The following is an 8,534-nucleotide window of genomic DNA, read 5'->3' as shown; positions in this document are numbered from 1 at the left end:
AGGGAGAGAGAGAAAGAGAGAGTGAGAGAAAATGAGAAGCACCTTTCAAGAGGGGATGACCATACCACAATCCTTCTCTTTTACTCTCCTCTCAGGATTTTGGGCATGCATGCACACACACCCAGCATGTTTTCCAAGGCATTTGGTCTGGTACTTGAGCCACCAAGTTGGCCATGTGGGGTCCACTGCCTTAATCACCACGCCACCTGCTGGCCTCATCCATATTTTCATTCCTCTTGATTTTACTCTTAGAAGATTAAACCTTCAAATTTGTTACTATTTTGCTATATTACATTCAACTCCTATAAATATGAACGATTTAGTAATTTGAGATAATTACTTGGTCTATCAATATCTTTAGGACAAGATTTAAAATATTTACATATATAAAATTTAATATTGTTGACTACGAAGATATATCATGTCTTTTCAAGAACAAAGGTTTCTATTAAGTTCAAAGACTAATATTGGATATAGGATAATCAACTACCTATTTGTATATTTAATTTGCTAGAGAGTGTGCGTGCTCATTGGAAAGAGAGCTAGAGAGGGCGAGGGAGAAGAAGAAAGCATGCCTCGTAGGGGTGATCATGCCACAGTCCCTTCTCCATTTTTCCTTTTAGAGTTTTGGGTATGCACACACATGCACCCAGGGTGTTTTTCAAGTTTTTAGGTCTGAGACTTAATAACCATGCAGTCAGCCTTGTGGATTCCAGCTGCCTGAACTACCATGCTACTGGTTTAGTCCAATGTTCACTGTTGTTAAAGATTATTATTGCGGGATAAGCCCCTAAGCATGGAGCCATGGGAGGCTTGGAGAAGACACATATGAAGGGGGCTTTGCTACCAACGACATCACCCAAAATAAAGCCCGAAGATGCTGCAGCTGAGCCTGGCAGACTTGAGGTAACACCCTGAAGGGCATGTATCCCCATGAGCTCAAACACAAGAAGAAAGTTCACAAAGTTCACATGACCGACCCACTGCCTGCACTTTTTACATTTCAAAGATCAAGTTTCTCCCCTGTGAACCCATCGTCAGCAAGTTCCGGGAATACAAGGTATTTGTCCGGGGCTCAGGAAGGCATATGGGAAGAGTGGGTGGAACACTGTGGAGCGTGTGCAGGACAATAAGCCCCATATGGGAAGAGTGGGTGGAACACTGTGGAGAGTGTGCAGGACAATAAGACCAACTACAAACTTGACCACATGGTCAAGGAGCGGCCCCAGCTTCACCGACGCCCTGTCCACTCTTCCCACGGCCCAGCAAGGGCCACGTGCACACCACCCAGCTGTGCCACCGGCTCTCTGCAGCGTTCCTGCATTACGTCATGGCAACCCGGGTCTTGTGCAAGGTCTTCCTGTCCATCAAGGGCATGCACTACCAGGTGGAGGTGCGGGGGCATCCGCCGTGTGGATCACACCCTACACCTTCTCCCATGACCATGGACAGACATGGACTACCGGGACACGGCCACTGTCACCGCGCTCCACACCACCCTGCTGGGCTTCGCCCACTTCCGCCTCTACCAGTCGTTGAACCTGCACTACCCTCCAAGCTCGAGGGTCAGCCCCAGGCAGAGGTGCCAGCGAGGGGACCTTCGTGCTGGATTCCGAGAGCTCTGGAGAAAGCGGCGGCCCTCGCTGCCAGCCTGGCCCGCGGAGGTGCCGCCATGGAGCAGAAGGTGGAGGAGGCTGACTTTCTGGCGATGAGGAGATGGCGCTGCAGGAGGAGGTGTGAGGGTGTGAGGTTCTTCCTGAGCCGCCAGGTGTCCACCCGAGGCCCTGGCCTTCGTCCTCAGGAGTCTAGGTGGGGACGTGTGTTAGGATAAGTCTCTGCGTCAGGGTCACCTACAATGTTGCAGACTCCTGCTTCACCCCAGGGGGTCCCCTGGCCCGGGCGGCAGACCCCGTCATTGGCGGGTGCTTCGTGCAGCCCAGCTCCTCCTGCCCACTGCAGAGCACCTCCCCGGGGTCCAGCTGCCTCCCACCTTTGGCCCTTCGTGCCGGAGAAGGAAGATACGTCCCAGCCGAGAAGCTGGAGCTGCTGGCTCTGCAGGAGGAGAGGACACAGGAAATCTTGAGTGAGTCAGAAGAGGAGGAAGACGACGAAGGCGGTAGTGACTGAAGGGGGAGAAAGCGAGGAGGATGAAGAGGAAGACGAAGCTGGTTCAGAAAAGGAAGAAGCGGCCCGACTGACAGCCCTGGAAGGACAGAGGATGGTGGGTAAGATGCCCTGAGTGATGGCAGGCGCTGTGAGGCTGGAGGACCAGAGGGCCGGCCCAGGAGGAGAGGAGGCCAAGCGCCTGGCCATCTTGATGACGCAGAGAAGCACCTGACACGAGATCAAGACTGGGAGAGGCGCAAAATCCGCCAGGCCAGCACACTGGAGGAGAAGCGGAGAGCCCAGGAGGAGGCCGTGAGGGCTGACAAGGCCCAGAAGGCCAGGCTGGTGAGGGTGCTGGTGACCCCTCTCCGGGCCAAGGGCAGCTTCGAGCCGCCGGACTTGACAAAGGCAGGCCCGAGGACCTAAGCTGGTGACAGACCAGTCACTTCTGTCTCAACACTTCTTTCCTCCAGTCTGCCCTGACCCCTCATACGCTCCAGCTGGGCCTCCCTTGGGTGGAGCTCCCTGCTGGCGGCTGGGCAGCGAGGAGGCATCTGCGCCCAGCCTGACGCTGGGCTCCCAGGAGTCAGTGATGTGGGGGGAGCAGCGGCCCATCCGGCCCCTCAGTGCTGCCCCCATTTCTGGTGGCTTTCCACAGCCCTCTCCCCCACACAGAGGGGCCTATGATTCTCAGATGCTGTGTTGGGGTGAGGGTGGAGGGAGCCTTTTTTTTTTTTTTTTTTTTTTAAATAGCTGGGATTTTGAAACCAAAAAAAAAAAAAAAAAGATTATTTCTTGTGGATTTTTAAACTACAAGAAATTTAATATACATTCTGATTCTGAATCCAGTTGGAGGTTAAAAAATGGTCACAGAAACTCTCAGAGGAATAATCCAGTATTTTTCAGAAGTGCTGAATTATAGGACCTCTTCAAAGAATTTTCCTGGTGTAAGAACGAAGTGTACCCAGTGGCCAGTGCTTGCCTGTTAAACAGAATGGATTTATATATGTCATGTCTTAAAGAAGCTATCACTTCTTTATAGTCTTTTCAAAAGGTTTTCTCTATGTGTCACTGATGTTTTCATTCTGAAATGAAAAAATAATACATTTCTAGCACTGAATTATTCTCACTACGTAAATGAGATTTTGAAGCCTCTTATATCATGGAATATTGTTTATATCATAAAACAAGATTTAGCTGAAATGTACAGTTACTCTGATGATTTAAGTATCATTTCCTAGTATATACAGGCGGTCACTTTTTGCAAAATGGTCCTGGGGTGTAATAAATTTTTATCTCTAGATCCAGCATTTTTCTTAACCTGAGGTATTGTTACTCTCAGAAAAAAAAAAATTCATGAAATGTGCAATAAATGACAGAGGTAACGAACCAACAACAACAATAAAAAAAAACCTGTTTGGATCTTTCTACATGCAAAACAAGAAAGTTTCACTCCATGATCTCTAAATTATTCCCAATTCTAACTTTCTGTGAGTCTTTGGTAACAGATCTAAAATTTAATTCTCTGGAGAAAGTACTAAGAGAAGCGCTTCCTTTTACCTTCAGATGCATCTTTCGCTAGAAGTGGAGATAAGAGCCAGCAGCTGGGATGACAGGATGGATAGAATGTATTTCCGCTAGTTCCTTCCTGGACTGTTTTACAAATACAAAGCCTTGCACAGTCCTGGCATGACATCGCTGTGATGAATTGCACATACTCTGCAGAGCGAGGGATGGATGGGAGATCAGGCAATAGGTCTTTTCCCCTTCCCAAATAGTAGAATGCGTTAATGCCAGCTTGTGCCACTCTCCCACATGGGAAGGATTAGGACAAATATGTGCACCTCAGAAACACTGCTGCTTCTGCATCTCTGGGTGTCAACTCCAGTGCTGTCTCTACTCCCTTGGGTTTAACCGCATCCAATTATTTTCTAAGGTATCATAAGGGATTCACTACATTCATGGCAGTGGACTAACTCCTTGGAACACTGGCTCATCTGCCATCAAATACATAAATGGAGGGAAAAAAGCAGGGTTTCTTACAAACTTTCTGGCAAATAGTCCTCAAAATGCTCTAATTTAGACATCTACTCACTGCCTGCTTAATGATCAAAAGGATTTAGAGAGTACAACGCATTTTTGAAGTTGAGGTGATTTAAATGCCTGCTCTGCCCTATCCCTTGTTCTTGAATGTGTTCACTCACTTGCCGAACTGCTAGAACCAATTTGGGAGGAGAACAATGTTTCTGCCTCCCCTAAGAAATTCTTCAAATTCCTTACAGTGACAATCAAAAGGAAATCTGAGTTGCTCTTTGTGAGGCTTTTCTTACAGGCTCAGTAGCAGTGAAAGTCCCAATTGTTTCTATTTCAAAAAGAAATTCACAAAATTTCCTTATTTCTTCTATCTTTGAAAGCAGAATTCTGCAGTAGACGAAAACACAGCTATAGGATACCTAAGGCTTTGTAATCAGACAGACTCAAATATCAGCTCAGACGTTTGCTAACGAATTATGTTTAAAGAATCTGAACTTCAGTTTTTAATCTTAAAAAAGAAGATGCATTGTTTAGTGTTATAAATTGTAAATAAGATAACACATGTAATACACTTAGCACAGTCTCTGGAATGTATGAAATGTTCAGTAAAGTAGTAGCTGTTACTAACTGGCTGCTAACCTTTTAATTTTATCTCAAATTTGGGGTCCATTTAAAAAATGTGACTAAAAATCCATTATCATTCCTCAAAGAGATAACAGTGATTTCTTGTTCTTATTTAGTGCCCAGTTGATGTTTAGATTCCTCTAGTAGGTTTATTCAAGTTAGAATCTAAACATGATCTACACGTTAAATTTAGTTGACTTTCTATTTTTTTCTTTAAGAGAGATTTGTTTGCTATAGGCCATATGTGCTCTCCGGAGAAACACAGAGACAGAAAGTGAGAAATCACCCTCTGGAGGGGAAGGTTATTCTGCACTCCCTTCTCCTCCATTCTCCCCTTGGATTTTGGACTGCATGCACACGTGCCCAGCATGAGTTTTAAACCACCTGGTATGGGACTCAGGTTGACTACGTGGGAGTCCAGTGATGTAACACTTAACGCCATCTGCTGGTCCCTAGGTGACTGTTTTTTTTTTTTTTAAACAGTTTTTATTATATAGATTTTTTTTTCTTTTTTTAAATTGAGTTTCATTTGTTGAATAAAACTGATCATTAATTTGTGGTGTTTTTCATATTTTTGTTTGGTTGCATCTACCATAGTGTTCTTGCAAATAACAACTTAATAAGAATTAAAAATTTCACACTAACTGAAATTAGGTAATTTAGCAGGACCTCACCAGACTTAGAATCCCATGAAATCATGCTTCATTAATCTTTCGCACCCTTATGAGGTCTTGTGACAAAGTGCTAGGCAAATAATAAATACTTGTTGCTTCATCAGTTACTGAGAGTAATAATCTTGCATTTGATGAATACAGGTTAACATTTATAGTAAAAATGAAGTTAGGAATTTAGGTCAGCTGGTGGGATGGCAGTTAAAATGCTGAATCCTACATGGCTCACTCTGCATTTCAAGTCCTGGACCCAGTGACTTTAAAAACACACCAGGTATGTGTGCATGTGTGCCCCAAATCCTGTGAAGAGATAGGGAGAGAAGGGATTATGTTAATTTCCCCTGGGAGGTGATTTCTTTCTGTCTCTGTCTCTCTCTGGCCAGCACATGTCCCCTATGGCAAAAAACCTAAAACAAACAAAAAACTAGGAATTATTTAGCTTTACCTTTGCCAAATTTGCTGTTTGGTACTGAGACATCATTAAATATTTCTCTTTTTTTTTTCTGGAGAGGTTTTTGCAATAGGGCGCGTGCACTCACCAGAAAGACAGAGATAGAGACAGAAAGTGAGAAATCACCCCCCGGGGGGATGGCCACACCACAATCCCTTCTCCTCCATTCTCTTCTCGGGATCTTGGGCATGCACGCACACGCACCCGGCGTGAGTTTAAGCCACTGAGTCCAGGACTCGAACCATGGTTAGCTACATGGGAGTCCAGCGACATAGCCATTACGCTAACTGCTGGTCCCAATATTTCTGAGCCTCAGCTTGCCAATCTATAAAAGAGGGATGTTCTGTTTCATAGATTGCCATAAGAAAATACACAAATGGTTAAGGAGCGTTATTGTTGCATGAAAATATGAATACCGATACTTCATTTTCACACCAGCAGATGCTAAAAGGCTATATAAACTTACCGATTAAAACTTACTATTTTAAAAAATGGAAAACGATTTTTCCTATTCAGTTTCCATATCTCTCCAGGTCACTATGGTGCAGTTTCACATGCCACATTATCATCGGAGAATGAATGTTTTCCTCATTTTTCATCAAGTGAAAATCCAGTTGAAATAACTATTGGCATAGATGGCGAAAAGAAAAATAAGGTTTTGCCTTAAATGCCCCAAGCTGTTGAGTAATTCCGCCTCAGAGCTCCCCTGTAAAAAATGATAACTGATCTCCATGTAAGTAAGGCAACTGCAGAACCATCAACGAATTTGGAGGCAATGGTCAATTGAACTACAATGTTCATAGAAATACATGTGAATGCATATGGGTATAGATGTCATTACAAAAAATGCCATGCCAATGAATACTAGAAACATTTGTAAGGAGCATCATTTGAAATGAAAACAATGTTCCAGTTTCAGTCCAAGCAAGGCTCGACAAAGGCCCAATGTCTGGACACCAAATATGGTTTAAAAACCAGCTCTGAGAGCCTATTTAGAACTGGTTTATGAAAGCTTTAATGGATGATTTCTTTTTTTTTTTTAAGACTTATTTATTTTTAATTTGATTTATTATTATTATTTCATTATTATTATTCAGTTCTGACCAGACACAGACAGATAGAAAGGGAAAGTGAGAAAGCAAGCCGCCAGGTTTGGGCATTGCACCATGGTTGACCATGTGGGAGTCCAGCGCCTTAACCACTATGCCAACTGCTGGCCCTGACTGGTGATTTCTGTTTTCACTGTATCTGGAAAACTACAGTGAGTGGCTTGGAAACAGCATGTTGCAGAATTGCAGGAATGTTGGCTCATCCAGCCAGGTTGCTTGTAGATTTTTGTTGTTTTGTTTTAAATAATTATTTATTTAATTTTATTAATTACTATTATTATACTCACCAGAGAGAGACAGAGAGGGAAAGTGAGAAAGCAAACCACCAGGTCTGGGACTCTAACTGCAATCGGCCATGCGGGAGTCTAACACCTTAATTACCACACCACCTGCTTATCCCAGTGCATATGTTTATCTGAGGGATTGTATCCTATCTATGCTCTTTGGTTCAGACTTACGGTCTTTTTAGTAAAGGAATAATGAGCTATACCTGGATGTAGAGATGAACTGGAACACTACTTTGTATCCCAGAGAGATTATTTTAAAAATACTAGTGGTCAGAATTCACTCAAGATGAATTACAAATCAGGGTTTTTGAAGGTATGGCCTGGCACTTACTACTGTTAGGTCAAAAAGCTAGAACTGTCTCCCTTTAATTTTGTCTTCAGTAAAAATGGGAAGCTGGTAATAAAATTAATTTTGGAAAAGCATATACAATTGTAAAAAGCCAGGGAGGAAGCAAAAGGAGGTAGCTGTTATATTCATTGCCTCTGCAAACACAGTTACAAATCCCAGACCAAGCCACTGTTTGGGGCATCAGTACCTCAAACCACCTTCAGGTTTTTTTTTTTTTTTTTTTTTTTTTTGGTCATTTGGAGATTACTTACTCTAAAGACGAGTTATCTTTAAAACTCTATAGGCAGGGAGGAACAGCAGTTGGCGTAATGGCTATGTCGCTGGACTCCCACATAGTCAACCGTGGTTCGAGTCCCGGACCTGGTGGCTTAAACTCACGCCGGGCACGTGTGCGTGCATGCCCAAGATCCTGAGAAGAGAATGGAGGAGAAGGGATTGTGGTATGGCCATCCCCCCTGGGGAGGTGGTGGGATTTTTCACTTTCTCTCTCTGTCTCTGTCTTTCTGGCGAGTTCATGTGCCTATAGCAAAAACCTCTCCCCCCGCCCCCCCCCAAAAAAAAAAAAAAAAAAAAAACAACTCTATAGGCAGGGGACCAGCAGTTAGTGTAATGGCCATGTCGCTGACCTCCCATGTAGTCGACAGCAGTTCAAGTTCCGGACCCGGCGGCTTAAACTCATGCCTGGTGCGTGTGCGTGGGTGCCCAAGATCCCGAGAGGAGAATGGAGGAGAAGGAACTGCAGCATGACCATCCCCCTGGGGGGTGATTTCTCGCTTTCTGTCTCTCTCTGTCTTTCTGGTGAGCACATGTGCCCTATAGCAAAAACCTCTCAAAAACAAACAGACAAAACCCCCCCAAAAAACTCTATCACCGGTTTAAGTTTTAAGCAAATTTCTTTCTTAA

The 8,534-nt window shown here is 44.1% G+C and overlaps 1 pseudogene; it reads left to right on the top strand.

The window, feature by feature from the left end:
- Positions 1 to 795: 795 nt before the first annotated feature.
- On the top strand, positions 796 to 2,532 carry LOC102484076 (pescadillo homolog pseudogene; annotated as a pseudogene).
- Positions 2,533 to 8,534: the final 6,002 nt, after the last annotated feature.

Source organism: Tupaia chinensis, unplaced genomic scaffold, assembly GCF_000334495.1.
Source record: "Tupaia chinensis unplaced genomic scaffold, TupChi_1.0 Scaffold000393_1, whole genome shotgun sequence".
NCBI lineage: Eukaryota > Metazoa > Chordata > Mammalia > Scandentia > Tupaiidae > Tupaia > Tupaia belangeri.
Note: the sequence above shows the minus strand (reverse complement) of the source record. Positions and strands in the feature narration are given on the sequence as shown.